This window comes from Chiloscyllium plagiosum, unplaced genomic scaffold, assembly GCF_037043375.1.
Source record: "Chiloscyllium plagiosum isolate Xiang-an unplaced genomic scaffold, Cpla_swu_hap1 HiC_scaffold_31, whole genome shotgun sequence".
NCBI classification, from domain to species: Eukaryota; Metazoa; Chordata; class Chondrichthyes; order Orectolobiformes; family Hemiscylliidae; genus Chiloscyllium; species Chiloscyllium plagiosum.
Window position 1 is genome coordinate 66,931,971 of NW_028270169.1, and position 19,983 is coordinate 66,951,953.

At 41.9% G+C, this 19,983-nt stretch overlaps 1 long non-coding RNA gene across 1 annotated transcript in view; it reads right to left on the minus strand.

The window, feature by feature from the left end:
- Positions 1 to 15,504: 15,504 nt before the first annotated feature.
- The window catches only part of LOC122551871 (uncharacterized), a 51,055-nt gene continuing 46,576 nt past the window's right edge, over positions 15,505 to 19,983 (minus strand). The window contains exon 7 of the long non-coding RNA XR_015752262.1: positions 15,505 to 16,051. This is a non-coding gene — a long non-coding RNA (uncharacterized LOC122551871). The remainder of the gene's footprint in view (positions 16,052 to 19,983) is intronic.

The window sequence follows — 19,983 nt, forward strand, 5'->3', positions numbered from 1 at the left end:
AAAATTAATCAGATGTTTTTTGTAATTATTTGAATGGGAATTAATTGCGTATTTCCTGTGTGTAATGAACTGACAAAACGAATTAATAATTTACAGTAATAATGTAACAAAGCAATAATGACTTTAATTAAATATGAATCTCGTGATTAATCATGATAAGAAAAAACCTAATAATTTGATCAGTGTACACTGATGAACGAAACTCAATCAATCAAATAGTTCCATATGTTCAATGCAGTTTGTCACAGAATGAAAAGAAAATTAATATGCATTTGCAACATAAATGATTAGGAAAATAAATGAATTAGTCACTCAATGCGACTATTCATCTGAAGAAAACTCCCCTTCTGTCCAGAAATGTTCAACTTCCCAAAGTTTAAAATGTACTGTGACTATTTCATGAAACAATAAAGAGATGTTAGTTCCTTTTGTTGTACTTCAAACAGTCATAAACATTTTAAATGATTTTGTTCCATGAAAAGTGATTAACTTGTATTGTGTTTATAAATACAGTAAATGTTAATATTGAAGTTGAACATAATTAAATCAATTCAACTGTTTCCACGGTTAAAATAAAAATTGATATTCACAATGCCCACTGCAAAATCTTTATTTTATTTAATTTATGAGGCATAATTTCGTAGTCATACCCTGAAATATATTGAGCAATGATTAGATAATAGCAACAATTGAATTGTCAAAATTATATAATTTCATTTAAGAATGCTGAGAAATCTCAGTTAATTATTTCACTGAGCAATGTGGAGAAACGACCAGGAATTATTCTAATGAAAAGAAATTACACTTCTCTGGATGCTTCAGGCTGAGATTACCGCGATCATTCAAATGAGCAATCAACAGATATTTACAATGAGGCATCGAATGAGAAGTCATTGGTTCCATTATGGGATCGTTGACCTGAACAGTAAATTGATTTTTATGTTGTAGTGTTCGTACTAAGAAACAATTGATGCAATTAAAATGCGAATAGCACTATATTTGTTAGAAAGACTAACTCCAATAATTGTGCAATTATTGTCATGGCAGTGACTGGAAAATTACGTTGTAATCTAAAAAAAATTCAATATTTTAAAAGCACTTTGTTGTGATGATGATTGGATATTCATTAAGATCGGTAAACTGATAAATATAATATGGTAGCTAGCTTTATGATTCACAAAAATGAGCCATTCAGTGATTATTCAGCAGAATTGCTTTTGGTTCAAAAATGCAGGATTACAAAAATTACATGTTTCCATCCATTGGTTTGTTTTTTGAGATGTAGCTTTAATTTACAACTTTTTGTTCATGACCAATGTTTAGACATTCATGCCAGACGTAGGAAGTAAATAAGTAGATAGTGAAAGTGCATATTGCGGTGAACATAAGATACAGGGATCTTCCATAATTTTGTGATTATTGCACATCGACAAATAACTCGGGAGTAAAAAATAATTAGAAATCAACATGGAAAGCAGTTTTTTTTCTTATAACAAATTGAAACAAATCCTTATGCGTTGCACATGGTTTGAAAACACATCAGTCACAAAAACACCAGTCAGAAATAAAATCAAGGTCATTAAAAGCATCTGTTTAAGACAATAAGACCCTTATGAAGAGTATTCTGCTCAACAGCAATTAGAGGACCTTGGTCCATATCCTTCCAAATTATCGAAATGAACATTAAAGAGCCTTAATATATCTGCTTCCACCACCAACCCTGGAAGTTCATTCCAGACACCTACCACTCCCTGTGTAAAAACAAATTGCCCCTTACATGCCCCTTGAACTTTCCCTCCTAACCTTAAACGCATGTCACATAGTTTTTGACGCTTCAACTCTGGAAAAAAACTTTCTGACCATCAACCCTATCTATTATGATTGTACAGACTTCCATCAAGTCTTCCCTCAGTCTCCGCTACTCCACAAAAAAGCAATCTGAGGTTTTCTCGCCTCTCCAAATCCAGGCAGCATCCTGGTAAACGCCCTCTGTACCCTCTCCAAAGCCTCCATACCCTTCCTGGAACATGGCGAACAAAAGTGAATACAATACTTTAAGTATGCCTTCACCAAAGTCTTAAAAAGTTACAACATGACTTCCTGACTCTTGTAACCAGTTCCCTGACCAATAAAGGCAAGATTGCCATTTGCCTTCCTAACCACCTAATTACTTGCATGGTCACTTTCAGGGAGCCATGGTCTTGAACGCCAAGATCCCTTTGAATAATAAAGCTGTTCGGGTCCTGCCATTAACTATCTACTTTTCCTTAACATTTGAGCTTCCAAAGTGAAACACCTCACACTTGTATGGATTAAACTTCACATTTAATTACTCTGCCCATATCTGCAATTTATCTTTTTCCTGCTGCATTATTTGACAACCCTCTACATTGTCCCCAACTGCACTGAATGTTATATCATCTGCAAACTTATTAACTCACCCAATTACATTTTAATCCATGTCACTTCTATATAATTGTATCGCAAACAGAAGGGTTCCAGTACAGATCCCTGTGGAAAAAAGACAGAAAATGAGGGGAATGCAGAATTCTTGAAGAAATGAGGTTTTTTCAATGACAGAACAATTCTGATGAATAATCTTCTAAGTGTGATTTTTTAAAAATTAACCCAATATTTTAATTCTGAGTTTACTGATCTTAATGAATATCCAGTACAAACTGCTTTGAAAATATTGAATCATTTAAGTGTTGCGTTCTCACATTAAATATTATTTAATTGTCATTTCAATTATCACACCATCATGAGATTTACATTTTAATTCAATCCATTATTTATTAGCGCCAGTATCATAATGAAATATTAACATTCTTTTCAGGTCAACACCTGCAATCAACCAAAGTTCTCTCACCCAACAATCATTTTAACTCTCTCATTCTCTTTCATTTGAATTCTCGTATTAATGGAAGGATCATTTATCAGTCTTATCAATTAAGAGATGGCGAACTATTTTTCACATAAATATTTCAGATTTTCCCAACGTATTGCACAATTACATTGCAATAAGGGTTTTCTCATCATTCTTAAATTTGTTATCAGCCATTTTAAAACTAATTATTACCAAAATCTAACCTGTAATCATTGTTGAAATCCAATATCTCCAGTTGTAGATGTGGAACTATGTCTCTTTACATCAACTGATACAAACAATATTGCACTCTACAATCTCTTAATCTTAGCAAAAATAATTTTAAGTATGGAATCTTAGCTGGATTGAATTGGTTGTGAGAAAAAGTGCAGTCTGAAGAAAGGTCACTGGGCCCAAGTATTAACACTGATTTCTCTCCACAGAGGCTGCCAGACCTGCTGAGTTATTTTCCAGCATTTACTGATTTTGTTTGTGATTTCCAGCATCCACAGTTTTGTTTACATTCTTGTATTGTTTGTATTTCACTTCAATTCTAACATTTCTACATTTCTGATTATTACAATAAGAGCCAAGTATTTTTCATGTTAAGCATTATTTAAATTTCACGTGTTCCTTGTGTAAATAAACCACAATTAACAAATGTTTGTTCTATGCTTTTACAATAGATCTTGAATTCTTAGAAATCGCATTTTTTTGAAAACGAGGGAAGTTGTCTTTCACTGAGTAGTCACATTGAATGACTAATGCTTTATTTCCAATTCATGTGCATTATAAAACAGGTTAAATTTAATTTATGCAGATGAATAACTGCTTCGAACAAATTGACTTACTTGATTAATCTGAGATTTATGTTTATTTAAGACCATTGTTGCTTCGTTCCATCATTAATCGAAATTACTAATTCTTTTTATCAGTCCATTACACACTGGAACTGTCTAATACAATCCTAGACCAAGTATAACAATAAATATCTGAGCAGTTTTCCCTGTGAATAAACAAGTAAGTATGTGATTATAGTCCTGCCCTTCCTGCATGGGAATATTATGGAGGGCTCTGGTAATGTGTGTACTAGTAGACCAGGAGCCATGGGTTCAATTCCCACCTTCAACAGAGATGTGTCAAAACACCTCAGAGTTGATTAGAAAATATCTAAGTGTCTATTGAATTGCTTTTCAACCAACATTGTCCCGCCTTGTAACTGTTGTTCATTATAATGATCACAACATCTTGAATTTATTTGCTTCACATCACTGATTAAAGTATGAATGTTATTACGCTGCTTCTAAATACCTCTCAACTTTTAATAACTTTGCAGTCTTAAAGATTCTACGGTGTAAATAATATTTAAGTTGAGGGGGAAAGATTTAAAAGGGGTCTGAGGGGCAACTTTTCCACGCAGTGTGTTTCACATATTGGGATGAGCTGTGAGAGAAAGGGCAGTGGCTGGTACAATTACAACATCTAAAAGACTGTTGGACAGTTTATTGGATAGAAAACGCCCAGAGGTATATGGGACAAACACAGGGAAATGGGACTAGTTTAGTTTAGGAAACTTGGCCGGAATGGCAAGTTAGGCTGGATGGCCTGTTTCTGTGCTGTATCAGTCTAGCATTCTACATTTCAAACTTCACTGTGATTGGTAAAGGAAAGAACAAAAGGGTGTTAATTCTATTTTGTGTCCATAAAAAACTGACATGAATTTAAAATATTTTTTTCGCATGAAATAGTTCGCTCTTATTGTGATTAGAAATACAATGAATGTGAGCATTGAAGTGAAATATAATTAAATCAATTCAACTGTGTTTCCATGGTTAAAATAAAAATTGATATTCACAATCATTGTGAGTTTGTACATTGCAATATCTTCACATTACTTCATGTACTGAGCCATTATTACAGATTTATACCCCCTACTGAACTGAACAATAATTAGATATTAGCAACACTTAGATTTTCGAAAATCTACCAGTACACTTAGAAGAAGGATAAATTTAATTTTGCTCAATGACTGTGCAATGTGCAGACATGAACAGGAATTATTGCAGTGAAAAGTAGTTATAGTTCTCTGAATTCATAAGGCTGAGATTACTGTGATTATTCAAATGAGCAAAAGTCAGTTTGCAAAGCATGTTGGATGCAAAATGTTGGTTCCACTGTGGGATAGTTGACCTGAAAACAATAGCATTGTTGCAATGGATTAAATTAAAATATGGATTAAAATAATATATGGATCTGACGATACATGTTAGAAAGACAAACAAATTATTCTGCAATTATTATAAGGATAATGAATTCCTAATAAATGTTGTATTCTGAACAAATAAATTGACTCAATATTTAAAAAATACTTTGCTCTGATGTTGATTAGACATACATTAAGATCGGTAAACTGAAGACTGAAATATAATACAATATACAATAGGTGCAGGAGTAGGCCATTCAGCCCTTCGAGCCTGCACCGCCATTCAATATGATCATGGCTGATCATTCCTAATCAGTATCCTGTTCCTGCGTTATCTCCATAACCCTTGATTCCTTTATCTTTGAGAGCACTATCCAACTCTTTCTTAAATTAATCCAAAGACTGGGCCTCCACTGCCCTCTGGGGCAGAGCATTCCACACAGCCATCACTCTCTGGGTGAAGAGGTTTCTCCTCATCTCTGTCCTAAATGGTCTACCCCGTATTTTTAAGCTATGTCCTCTGGTTCGGCACTCACCCATCAGCGGAAACATGTTTCCTGCTGCCAGAGTGTCCAATCCTTTCATAATCTTATACGTCTCAATCAGATCCACTCTCAGTCTTCTAAACTCAAGGGTATACAAGCCCAGTCGCTTCAGTCTTTCAGTGTAAGGTAATCCCGCCATTCCAGGAATTGACCTCGTGAACCTACGCTGCACTCCCTCAATAATCAGAATGTCTTTCTTCAAATTTGGAGACCAGAACTGCACGCAGTACTCCAGGTGTGGTCTCACCAGGGCCCTGTACAGCTGCAGCAGCACCTCTTTGCTTCTGTACTCAATTCCTCTTGTTATGAAGGCCAGCATGCTATTAGCCTTCTTCACTACCTGCTGTACCTGCATGCTTGCCTTCATTGACTGGTGTACTGCCCCTTTACCTAAATTGATTTCATTGAGGTAGTAATCTGCCTTCCTGTTCTTGCCACCAAAGTGGATAACCACACATTTATCCACATTAAACTGCATCTGCCATGCATCTGCCCACTCACCTAACTTGTCCAGGTCACCCTGTAATCTCCTAACATCCTCATCACATTTCACCCTGTCACCCAGCTTTGAATCATCAGCAAATTTGCTAATGTTATTGCTGATACCATCTTCTATATCATGAACAATACCTAGATTGATGGATTGAGGACAATAAATGAGCCATTCAATAGTTATTGAAAATAATTTATTTTTTTGTCAAAATGCAGACAATACAGAAGTAATGTATTTCATTCAATTAGTTTACTTGTAGAAACATGTGTTTTTAATTTATGTAATTTTATTCTGATCGATGTTCAAACATTTGTGTCTGAATTAAGAAGAAAATAAAAAGATAATGAAAGTGAATATGAGAGTGACCACAAGATACAGTCCATGACATTTGATAGAAAAAGGAATTTGCATAATTTCAAGACTATTTAATGTTAATAAATAATTGACTCCTCAGGTACTGAAGCAGTCCAAGTCCAAGTACAACAAGATCTGGACAATATCCAGGCTTGGGCTTACAGGAGGCAAGTAACATACATGCCACACAAATGCAGGCTATCACATATAAGTCATAACCTAACCACCATCCCTTGACATTCGATGGTGTTACCATCACTGAACACCCGATATCAGCATTATCCTGTGGATAATCATTGATCAGGAACAGAATTGGTCTCACCACATAAACACAGTGGCTACAAGAATAATTCAACTCCTGGCTCCTGAAATTCTGTCCAAACGCTACCAGGCACAAGTCAGGAGTGTGATGGAATACTCCCCAGTTGCCTAGATGAGTGCAGCCCTAACAACACTGAAGAAACTTGATACTTTCCGGAATTAAGCAGCCTGCTTGATTGGCACTGCTGCTACTGAGCATCAGTGGTGGTGAGGGTGGATGCTTGTGGATGTCCTAGCTGCAATCTCTGCATCTTCTTATTAACAAAGATAAAAGAATCTTACATTGCTCAACTTTCTCATCAAAACCGAGTACAGTATTCACCCCAGCCCTCTTTTATACCAACCAGCAGCATTTCTACCACCAAAAGCAGCTCCTCTTAAATATTTTGTCAGTAACTTGTAATTAACTGGTGACTACAATTACAACTGAAAATGTGTTGCTGGAAAAGCACAGCAGGTCAGGCAGCATCAAAGGAGCAGGTGAATCGACGTTTCGGGCATGAACCCTTCTTCAGGAAGGTCCTGAAGAAGCAGTGAACCAAATTTTGAAATGATCTTTCTGAGGGAATCAAGGAAGCTGGATGAAATAAACCTCTCCCGACGCAGATCACAGATATGGCAAAATATATTCAGATATGGGGGTGGGAAACTATGGAAGGGACCACTCTGAGAGTTGTCAGTTTAGAACAGTTAGGACCAACTATTGATGTAGAGACACAAACTGTAATATGGGAATAACCTGGTCAGGCCCGGGACAGGAAGCAAAGGAGAGGCGACATCTCCAGAGTAGTTACCTTGCAGGGAGACTGGAACAGTCAGGGAATCTGGGGAGTTATAGCTAGGACCCAAACAGCAGTGCGGGTAACTTAAACAGGAATGTGGGTTATTATCTGTAGATCCTGTAAAGATCGAGGGCCCTCTCACTCCCCACACAAACAGAATCCCATCAAAGCTGGGGCCAGGAGGCAGTAATTGTGACAGTAACAGATTGACAGAAGCAGGGAATAGTCAGACCGACAGTATGCCAGACTAACTCACAGAAGCCGGACGGCTCATCCCACCTCACTATTGAGTATACCTCGCTCAGGAAATCCGCCAAAAAAGAGTATCCTACGTTAGCGAACCACACCACTTTATTTAATGGATTGAAATCACAGCAGGATATAGCCTCAGCCCTTGATATTGTGAATGGGTTCTGGTCCATACCTGTGGACCTGGAATCCCAGAATAAGCTGGCATTTACTGTCTGAGGAAAACAGTACACCTGGATCCAGTTACCTCAGGGATCCCACAATATTCCACTATATCCCACCGATATATGGCTGATGGAGTTAGTCACATTGATCTTACCAACACCTCATTACCTCAGTTGGTGAGAAAGAACATATCCAGATGTTAAACAGAATATAGGGTCAGGTCAGGCAGGCCGGCTTAAAATTAACCCACAGAGAGTGGGAAGGTAGGGAGAGATGTTCCTGGGTCATCACATCAGGGAGATCAAATCAGGAAGGGAGAGGGGACATTCCCAGCAGAACGACAGACCATGATTTCAAAACTATTCACCCCCACACCGTGAAGGGGGTAAGGCAAACTTTAGGATTGTTTAATTACTGTCGGAGCTTTGTGGAGAATTCTCCAGAATTGTCAGAACCATCACAAGCCCTGACAGAAGCACTGACATTAGACAGGGGTCAGGGAGTCAGCATATACACAGACAGTCAGCATGCCTTTGGTATTGTTCATGACCATGTGTTCTGGCCTGTGCTCGGTGAGGGTACATCACCCTGTCTGGGGGCCACATAGAGCACGAAGTACAGGTCAGAGAGTTAGTGGGAGCAGCTAACTATCCCAGTGAAGCAACAATAATGAAGATTAGAGCTCACAGGGAAGTAGATACCCCAGACCAATGGGGCAGTAAGTATGTGGGTAAGGCAGGTGAAATACTGACTGAAACAGGGCAGGCATTTGGGGAAGTGGCAGTGGCAGTAGCTGCAGAAGTGAGTAAGGAAAGTTTAAAGACCTTCGCAGATACAGCCCCACAATTGAGATAATTTCATCAATAGGCTTATAATTCTAGATTTGTATTGAAATCAAATTCCACATCTGCGGTGATGGGATTCGAATCAAGGTCCCCAGAATATTACCGGGGTCTCTGGTTTAACAGTTCGGCAACAATACCACGAGGCTGTTACCGAGCTGCAAAGGGACGGTTTTAAGGGTGGAAACCAAAACCTTGATCAAACAGGTAGAAATTAAGCAAAGCTGATAGAATGGAAGAGGATTGAAGAAAATGGGGGAAGAGAATGACCAAGTTTAGGTTCAAGGCAGCTGAAACTAAAGCCACCAACAGGGAGGAGAATAAAAGAAGAAACACTCACACAGCTGGAATTGGATAAATGCAGATACCTCAGGGAGGTGTGGAACTACACAGGGAGGACAGGGTGAAGGCCCAGGTAGGTTTAAAAGCAGTGAACCAAATTTTGAAATGATCTTCCTGAACATAATATAGATCAGGTTAAAATTGAAATAGGTGTCTTACACAACTTGCTACAAGGACACAGACAGTAGAACCTGAAGTAATCATGAGTATATGGAGGTAGAATGTGGGAGACAAGCTGGGACTGTATTGGAGTAGTCACTGTGAGAGGGAACAAATGCTGGATGCAGGGTTTCAGCAGCTGATAGACTGACGCTCAGGTGAGCCATCGGAAACTGAGCAGGAGACCACCATCTAATAGGACAGAGAAACTGATCCATCAGCCTGAAACTGACTGACCACGTGGCTGTCAGTGACTCCAACACAAGTGAATGGAAACATTGCTCAGAGCCTGTTTCTGTAACCAGGAAATAGAAAGTGAATAATTAGCTGAAAACAAGGCCACTGCTCTGTTAGAGTCAAAACCATTCAATGTTCAGTTATTGAACATTATTGACTCTCAGAATATTCTAACCTGCAGAATCACAGCAAAAGGGGAAAGTAAACAACATTCTTGGCAAAGACTTAATGAACCAACTGCTTGTATAAAAACAGCTCAAAACAAAGAGGCTGAATCCTCCACAAACTGACAAACACAGGTACCATCAGTTTATAGATAGACAATGAAATTCTTCAGAAAAACACTTCCCTGCTTATGGTGTGTGGTAGCCACCATTCTCAGTGAGAACTGCCACTTATTTCCTTTGAAAAGAATCTGTTTCCCCTCAGGAAAGCAGGTGTGTTGGGCACTTCCAGACTGACTTACAGACAAAGGAAACCTGATCTAAGACTCGCAGGTTAATTAAGCTATTAGTGACAGTCCATTGCACACAACAAGAGCTTAGATCACAACAGATTCTAGTGAAACCAACAATGCAATGAAAAAGGTGAATTAGTCTTTATAACCATGCAGCCTCTCTCAAGCAAATAATCCCAGTCAACTTCCAAACATTTTTAAACTTTTAATACCAATGTATACATATTTATTTCCTTTCCTAATTTCCTGCAAAAAATATATCTGACTATTCTCTTCAAAATATATTTTAAATGGTCAATTCATAATCACAATTCATTTCCAATTATTCTTCGTACAAAACAACTTTCAAACTAAAATAGTTTTCATGTTAATAATGACACTGGAAACTTTGTTATGTAGTTTACCCATATTTCCAAATATTGTTTTGGTTCATTATTACAGTGAAGCTAAAATTAAAGTCTATTTATTTTCTCTGATATCCTTCCATTACTTTATTCCCTAATAACAAAGCCCATGGTGTAATGGGTGACAAGCATTAAATAAAATTGAATTTTCATTGCAAGAACTGGAACAAATAATCACATATTATTCAGTTCATTCATTGTCGTTGATTATCAGGGTTATTTTCACTGTATGATCACATTAAATGCACTTAAATAACCACAGTACAATTCTCACCTCTATAGATATGTCGAGTGAATGTCAAATTATTCTTATTTCAAGTAAAACCGAATTTACATTTTGTTCTGTTTTATTCCAGGAATGATGGAATGTGTTACATTATTATGGGAAACAGGAACAAGTGAAGGTGGTGCCTCTCAGACGTGGGGCCTTAAAGACAAAGGGCCAGGTGGTAGTTACAGTGGGGGAGGTACCTTGTGCCCCGCTCTCCTCAGAAGGCAGTGAGGATGGTGACAGTGACTGGAACAGGTTAGATGGTGAAGCGCCCACGTATGGACAGAGGGACGGCAATGGGTGGGATGACCCACCGCCCTGTAAGGCCCAGAAGGCCGTGTCTATGGCACCGCTCGGCATCAAAGCTCAACTTGGACAGACAGTAGGGAGCAACAAAGGGAACTGACAGAAACCAAACCTGAACCGTTCAACGGCTGAATGAAAGATGTTGGTGAATTAACACTCAGCCTGACAGAGAAATGGTAATAATGGGCCTTATTGGGACAATATGGATTAATTAGTTGAGGTACAGTCTCACCGATGACGAAGTCAGGTCAAGATCTTTCAGGCCAAGATGCCCCGACGTGTACAGCAGAACCTGTCCCTGCAATGAGAGGATGGGGGTGCGAGCCGGTTCCCCCCAGTGCACAGCCGATCGTGTCTCCAGGCATTTACAGATATTACAGGGACACACTGGGGAGGGGACAGGTTGAATGGGCTAAAATAACATTGGTGACTCAGGGACCCAAGGGTAATATAGAGGATCATACAGAGAGGAAGTCTGAGGTGTATAAGGACCACGGGGGATTACTAAACCCCAGCCTGTGATGATGAAATCGGTTTGATTTAAAAGATGACATGGGACCCTATTTCACTGTAATTATAAACTTGGGACTCCCAGCGGGACATAATTCTAACCACATTCTGAATTGGGCCATGAGAACTGAGGCAAACACAGAAACACAGGGGAATAGCTGCAATAGAGGGAGGGTAACCAGACCGGCAATGTTACAAGTGAAGCAGTAAAGGGCACATAGCCAAGGAACGTAGGCAGAGAGAGGGAGATAGATGTTCACAATGTGTGTGGCCTGTGTTCACGTAGGCACATTCATAGCCCATGAATATTTATTGATGCTGTGTTTGCTGTATTAATAAATATTAATACAGGAGCAGCTATATCAGTTACCGATATGGATTTGCGCCCACCCTCTCAATTACTAAAATGAGAGCAGTTGGAGAGGGAATCGAGGAAGGTGGATGAAATAAACCTGTCCCGATGCAGATCACCGATATGGCAAAATATATTCAGATATGGGAGTGTGAAACTGACGAAGGGACCATTCTGGGAGTTGCCAGTTTAGAACAGTTAGGAGCAACTATTGATGTCGAGACACAAACTGTAACATGAGAACAACCTGGCCAATCCCGGGACAGGAAGCAAATGAGAGGTGACATCTCCAGAGTAGTTACCTTGCAGGGAGACTGGAACAGTCAGGGAATCTGGGGAATTATAGCTAAGACCCACTCAGCGGTGTGAGTAACTCAAACAGGAATGTGGGTTATTACCTGTAGATCCTGTAAAGATCGAGGGCCCTCTCTCTCCCCACATAAACAGAATCCCATCAAAGCTGGGGCCAGGAGGCAGTAATTGTGACAGTAACAGATTGACAGAAGCAGGGAATAGTCAGACCGACAGTATCCCAGGCTCTTTCACAGAAGCCGGATGGCTCATCCCACCTCACAATTGATTATAACTCTCTAAGTAAATCCGCTACTAAAGAGTATCCTGCAGTAGCGAACCACATCACTGTATTTAATGGATTGAAATCGCAACAGGATATAGTCTCAGCCCTTGATATTGTGAATGGGGTCTGGTCCATGCCTTTCGATCTGGAATGACAGAATAAGCTGGTGTTTAAACAGTACATCTGGATCCAGTTACCTCAGGGATCCCATAAAATTCCAGTATATCCCACCGATGTATAGCTGGTGGAGTTAGTCACATTGATCTTACCAACACCTCATCACCTCAGTCGGTGAGAAAGAACATATCCAAATATTAAACAGAGGTCAGTCAGGCTGGACTTAAAATTAACCCACAGAGAGTGGGAAGGTAGGAAGGGACGTACCTGGGACATCATGTCTGGGAGATCAAATCAGGAAGTGAGAGGGGACAATCCCAACGGAACGAAACACCATGATTTTAAAACTATCCACCCGCACACCGTGAAGGGGGTAAGGCAAACTTTAGGATTGTTTAATTATTGGAGGACTTTTGTGGAGAATTATCCAGAATTGGCAGAACCATCATAAGCCCTGACAGAAGCATTGACATTAGCCAGGGGTCAGGGAGTCAGCATATACACAGACAGTCAGCATGCCTTTGGTATAGTTCATGACCATGTGTTGGTCTGTGCTCGCTGAGGGTACATCACCCTGTCTGGGGGCCACATTCAGCATGAAGTACAAGTCAGAGAGTTAGTGAAAGCAGCTAACCTTCCCAGTGAAATAGCAATAATGAAGTTTAGAGCTCACAGGAAAGTAGAAACCCCACAACAACGGGGTAGTGAGTATGCGTGTAAGGCAGGTAAAATACTGACTGAAACAGTGCAGACATTTGGGGAAGTGGCAGTGGCAGTAGCTACAGAAGAGAGAAAGGAAAGTTTGAAGACATTCCCAGAAATAGTCCCACAACAGGAGAAACAGGACTGGGAAAAGGGTGGGGCAGTAACAGGACAAGACAGCGTCTGGATGATCCAGCAGTGCCATCACACTGTATAAGACAAACATTATTAAAAACATATCATGGGCAGGCCCATATTGGGCAGGATACAATGCAATATCAGGTGATCCACTACAGGGGTGGCCTGGAACAGGGAGAGAGACACATCAAGATTTTGTCGAAGGTGTGTAGTCTGTACACAGTGTGAGCCAGGGAAAAAAATCAGGATAAAATAGAGGCAGCGGCAGCGACTCAGGGCCTCATGGGAACAAATACTGATCGATTTTACCCACACCCCCATCCCAATCCCAGGGAAGGAAATCCTGCTGGGTCTTAATAAACAGGCTTACTCAGTGGGTGGAAGCATTCCCCTGCAGATTCTGACCAAGGGAACGTAGTTTAACAGCTATTTTGTTTGTCCTGTTTAATACTGAACAGAAATACCATCCCCCATACCACCCCCAGAGCTCAGGTACAGTAGAAGGAATGAAGCAGACACTGAAAGCTAGTCTGACTAAAGCCCTGACAGAGACAGGCAGGGATGGGTTATGATTTGGAGATGCCGGTGTTGGACTGCGGTGTACAAAGTTAAAAATCACACAACACCAGTTTATAGTCCAAAAGGTTTAATTGGAAGCACACTAGCTTTCGGAGCGGCGCTCCTTCATCAAGTGATAGTGGAGGGCTCGATCGTAACACAGAATTTATAGCAAAAATTTACAGTGTGATGTAACTGAAATTATACATTGAAAAATTGATTGTCTGTTAAGCCTTTCATCTGTTAGAATACAGAAATGGTTTCACTTCTTTCATATGTAAATCACAAAACCCTTTCGTGATTTAGACATGAAGTGGTGGGTTAGTGTACTCCCCACCATCCTAATGAAACTAAGGTTCAATATAAATATATTTAGAAATATATTTATAAATTTCTAAATATGTTTGCAAATATTTTTATAAATCTATAAATACCTAACACTTGTTAGGTATTTCTGCATTTTTGAATTCTTGTTTCAAAGTGTTGTGCTTTTGACCTGTGTTCAGGTTTTGATGTATTTGTAAAACAATGGTCCCAATTCAGGAAGGATTTTAAGCTGAGAAGGAACAAAAACCCTGTTTTATTTATTCATTCTTGACATGCTTTGTTGCCTACTCTAGCATTTATTGCCGATCCTTAAAGGCCTGGACAAGGTGACAGTGAGGTGCCTTCTTAAACTACTGTCATCCTTGAGGTATAGACAAACCTACATTGCTGTGAAGCAATTCCAGGATTTTCACGCAGTGATATCCAAGTCAGGATATTGTGCAACTTGGAAGGGAACTCAGAGAATGATGTCTCCATGGTCCAGCTGCCATTGTCCTTCCAGGTGGCAGAGATTATAGTTTCGTGAATTGCTTTTGAAGGAGTGTGGGGAAGTTGCTGCAATGCATCGTGTTTTTCATACAAACTACTACCACTGTCCATCAATGATGAGTGAAGTGAATGTAGCAGGTGGCTGATGGAGAAAGATTCACATGTTGTGCAGTGCATAAGGAAGCCATTTGACCATTGTGTCTGCATCAGCTGGCACCCAGTGCAATCTCCTACCTCCTCTCTCTTAATCCGTACATTGTTTACTGTAAAGAAACAGTCTAATTCCCTGAGTGAATATCTTGATTCATGTACTCAGATTATAGGGTCTGCTTTGTGTTGGATGGAGTTGAGTTTCTTTAGTGTTTTGGAGCTGCACTCATTTAGGAAATATTCCATCACATTCCTGACTCATGTCTTGCGAATAGTGCAAAGGCACTGAGGAAAACTGTTAGGTTGTAATTGAACATGTTTGCTTGAAATCATAAACTTCCTGTGACTGTGTGCTTCCATCCACTTTACCTGATGAAGGGACAGCACTATGGAAATTTGTGATTTCAAATAAACCTGTTGGATTATAATCTTCTATCGTGTGTCTTTTAACATTGTCCAGCCCTGACCAGCCCTGGCATCTCCACAATCAAGCTTTGTGGAGTCACTGCAGATTTCCGAGCATCTGACCCCTTGTAATGACAGAGTTGAGATGGCTGGTCTGGTTCAGGTTAAAGGATAATGAAAACAACAAGATGTTGGCAGTGGTTGATGCAATGATGACAATGCCCTTGAATGTCAATGCGAGATTATTAGATTCTCTCCTGTTGTAGATGAACATTGCCTGGCAATTAAGCGCAATCAGTCCCAGGTTGAATCTTGTGAAGATCTTGCTCCACGTGGATATAGACCATTTCGGTGACTGAAGAGTAGTAAATTGTACTGGGCATTGTACAATGATCAGAAAATGTCCCCATCCCCAACCTTCTGATGTTGACAAGTTCAGTGATGAAGCAGCTGAAGATGTTTGGGTCTAAGACACCATCCTGAGGGATCCCTGCAGTGATGTTGCAGGGCTGAGATGATTGGACTCCAGTAACCACAATTATCAAGCTTCGTGTTAAGGATGGCTCCAACTATTGACACTGATTGCAATTTCGCTCCTTGATGCAATACTCCATCCAGTGCAGCCTTGATGTCACAGGCAGTTACTCCCCAGCTCTCTCCCAGTGTGACAAAACTGCTGTGCAGTGAGTTGAGATCAGTTTGAACCCAGTCCGACATTGTGCATCCTTTCCTGCAGTCAGAGGAATGTGAAGTCACTCTCGGCTGTGACAAGTCAGTGAATACCCAGTTCAGATAAGAAGACAAGTCTCTCCCATATTCCTCGTGTTTACAGGATTTCCCACCTTTGTCAGTGTATTTTGGTTCTGATAACACTGAATCATTGTCCATGTGACCGGTCTCTGCCCAATGGGAACAATGATTTTTCCCTGCATGTTCAAAATTCAGGTTACTATAAACTAGCTGACTGTCAGATTCTAATCTGCTATTTGGTTTGCAGTTGGGAAACACAAACCAAATCATCGATCCCCTATGTGCAGAAGGAGGTCACTCGGCCCGTAAGGTTTGCACCAACCTATTGAATAACATCCCAAACAGACACACAGCCCCCTACCCTCTTCCCATAACCCTGCATTTCCTCCTGACTAATGCATCTAACCTGCCCATCTTTGGACTGCGGGAGGAAACCCACACAGACACGGGGAGAATGTGCAAACTCCACACAGACAATGGTGGGTGGAATCGAACTGGGATTCCTGGTGCTGTGAGGGATTCCTGGTGCAAACTGCTGATGGAGTAACCCCTAAACCCTGTAAATATCCCATGCAGTTTGTTAATCAGATATCAAAAATATCATCAAAGGAATGTGGGGGAACATACAAAAGCCCAAAGTCATGTTGTGAAATGGAGCTGAATGAAACTGGAAATGTGTGGGGCTGGTTGGAGCAGGAAGTCCTCATGAAAGCTCCTGTATTGTCATTAAAACCCCGACCACCCATTCAATCACATTGGTTGGAAGACCAACCACACCCCTCATGTACTCCCAATGGCCCGAGGACCAGCTCCATCCTCGTTCGCTCCCATTGGATGGAGGACCTGCCACATCCCTTCAGTCCTCCCACCACACCACACATTCACTACCAAAGCCTGGACCAGGCCCCACCAGCTCAGTCCTCCAGGCCCACTCCTCATTCACTCTCATTGGCTGGAGGACCAGATCCCACCAACTTGGTTCTCTAGCCCTTACTCCCCCCCCCCTCCCAAATTCACTGCCAGTGACTAGAATTCCTAATTCATGGAAAGGATTTGGAGGTCATAGTGATGAGGGTGGACAAAATCACACAACAACAGGTTACAGTCCAATAGATTTATTAGGAAGCACAAGCTTCCAGGGCACTGCTCCTTTGTCAGGTGGATACCGGAAGCTAGTGCTTCCCAATTAACCTGTTAGACTATAACCTGGTGTTGTGTGATTTTTAACTTAAATTGAAGTTTGTCAGGTACTTGGGTGAGCTATGGGGGGGGGTGGGGTTGTTTTGACAACAAAGTGCTGAACTGACTTATGTAAAAACAAGGACTGCAGATGCTGGAAACCAGAGTCTGGATTAGAGTGGTGCTGGATAAGCACAGCAGATCAGGCAGCATCTGAGCAGCAGGAAAATCGACGTTTTGGGCAAAAGCTCTTCATCTGGAATAGAGTCTGGGTGCCTGCAGAGTGGAGAGATAAATGAGAGGGGGTGGGGTGGGGAGAAAGTAGCATAGAGTACAATAGGTGAATGGGGGTGGAGATGGAGGTGATAGGTCAGAGAGGAGGGTGGAGTGGATCGGTGCAAAGGAAGATAGGCAGGTAGGACGGGTCATGAGGGCAATGCTGAGCTGGAAGGTTGGAGCTGGGGTGAGGAGGGGGAAGGGGAAATGAGGAAACTGGTGAAATCCACATTGATACCATGGGATTGAAGTGTTCCGAGGTGGAAAATGAGGCGTTCTTCCTCCAGGCATCGGGTGGTGAGGGAGTGGCGGTGGAGGAGGCCCAGGACCTCCATGTCCTTGGCAGAGTGGGAGGGGGAGTTGAAATGTTGGGCCACAGGGCGGTGTGGTTGATTAGTGTGGGTGACCCGGAGATGTTGCCTAAAGCACTCTGCTAGGAGGCATCCAGTCTCCCAAATGTAGAGGAGACCACATCGGGAGCAACGGATACAATAAATGATATTGGTGGATGTGCATGTGAAACTTTGATGGATGTGGAAGGCTCCTTTGGGGCCTTGAATGGTGGTGAGGAGGGTGGTGTGGGCGCAGGTTTTGCAATTCCTGCGGTGGCAGGGGAAGGTGTCAGGATGGGAGGGTGGGTTGTTGGGGGTGTGGACCTGATCAGTAGTCATGGAGGGAACGGTCTTTGCGGAAAGTGGAAATGGATGGGGAGGGAAATATATCCCTGGTGGTGGGGTCCATTTTGAGGTGGCACAAATGTCTTCGGATGATATGGTTTTTGCGAAGGTTGGTAGGGTGGAAGATGAGCACCAGGGGGCCTCTGTCCTTGTTACGGTTGGAGGATTGGGGTGTGAGGGCGGAGGTGCGGGATGTGGGTGAGAATCGTTAGAGGGCATCTTTAACCACGTGGGAAGGGAAATTGTGGTCTCTAAAGAAGGAGGCCCATCTGGTGTGTTCTGTGGTGGAACTGGCCCTCCTGGGGGCAGATATGGCGGAGACAGAGGAATTGGGAATACGGGATGACATTTTTGCTGGAGATAGGGTGGGAAGAGGTGTAATCCAGGTAGCTGTGGGAGTCGGTGGGTTTCTAAAAATTGTGAGTGTCAAGTCGGTCGTCATTAATGGAGATGGAGAGGTGCAGGAAGGGGAGGGAGGTTCAGAGATGGTCCAGGTGAATTTAAGGTCGGGGTGGAATGTGTTGGTGAAGGTGATGAACAGCTCAACCTCCTCATGGGATCTCGAGATGGCACCAATGCAGTCATCAATATAGTGGAGGAACAGGTGGGGAGTGATGCCGGTGTAATTACGGAAGATGGACTGTTCTACGTAGCCAACAAAGAGTCAGGCATAGCTGGGGCCCATATGTTCTCCTATGGCTACCCCTTTGGTCTGGTGGAAGTGGGAGGATTCGAAGGAGAAATTGTGAAGTGTGAGGACCAGTTCAGCCAACCGAATGAGTGTCAGTGGAAGGGTACTGTTGGGGACGTCGGGAGAGGAAGAAACGGAGGGCTTGGAGGCCCTGGTCATGGTGGATGGCGGTGTAGATGGATTGAATATCCATGGTGAAGATGAGTCATTGGGGGCTGGGGAAACGGAAATTTTGGAGGAGGTAAAGGGCATGGGCGGTGTCTCGAATATATGTGGGGAGTTCCTGGACTGGGGGGGTAGTACAGTGTCAAGGTAGGTGGAGATGAGTTCGGTGGGGTAAGAGCATGCTGAGACAATGGTTCGGCCATGGTGGTCAGGCTTGTGGATCTTGGGAAGGAGGTAGAATCTGGCAGTGCGGGGTTCCCGGACTATGAGGTTAGAAGCTGTGGGTGGAAGATCTCTTGAGCTGATAAGGTTCTCTATGTTCTGGGAGATGACGGTTTGGTGATGGGGGATGGGTCATGGTCGAGGGGGAGGTAGGAGCAGGTGTCTTCGAGTTGGCATCTGGCTTCAGTAGTGTAGAGGTCAGTGCGACAAACTAACACTGCACCCCCTGTATCTGCTGGTTTGATGGTGAGGTTTGGATTGGAGCAGAGAGTGTGAAGGGTGAGAGTTGTGAGGGTGAGAGTTTGGAGTGGGGAAGGTGGTAGACAGGTTGAGGCAGTTAATGTTTCAGCGGCAGATGGCAATGAAGATATCTAGACTAGGTCATAGGCCAGCACATGGTGTCCAGGTGGATGGATTTTGTTGGAGGCCAGCAAAGGAGTCCTCGGAAGGTGGGCGGGAGTTCTGATTGGAAAAGTGAGCTCGGAGGTGGCGGAAGAAGTTTTTGACATCACGGCGTGTATTAAATTCATTGATGCATGAGGTGCTATTGTCATGGAGATAATCCTGATAGACAGCCACCATTCAAAGCCACAAACCACCGAGAACTTTTTCCAGTCACACTGACATTTGAAATATTGATCCACAGATGGAATGCACACCCTTCCTTCCACATGAAAAGGCCAATGATATTCAGATGGCACA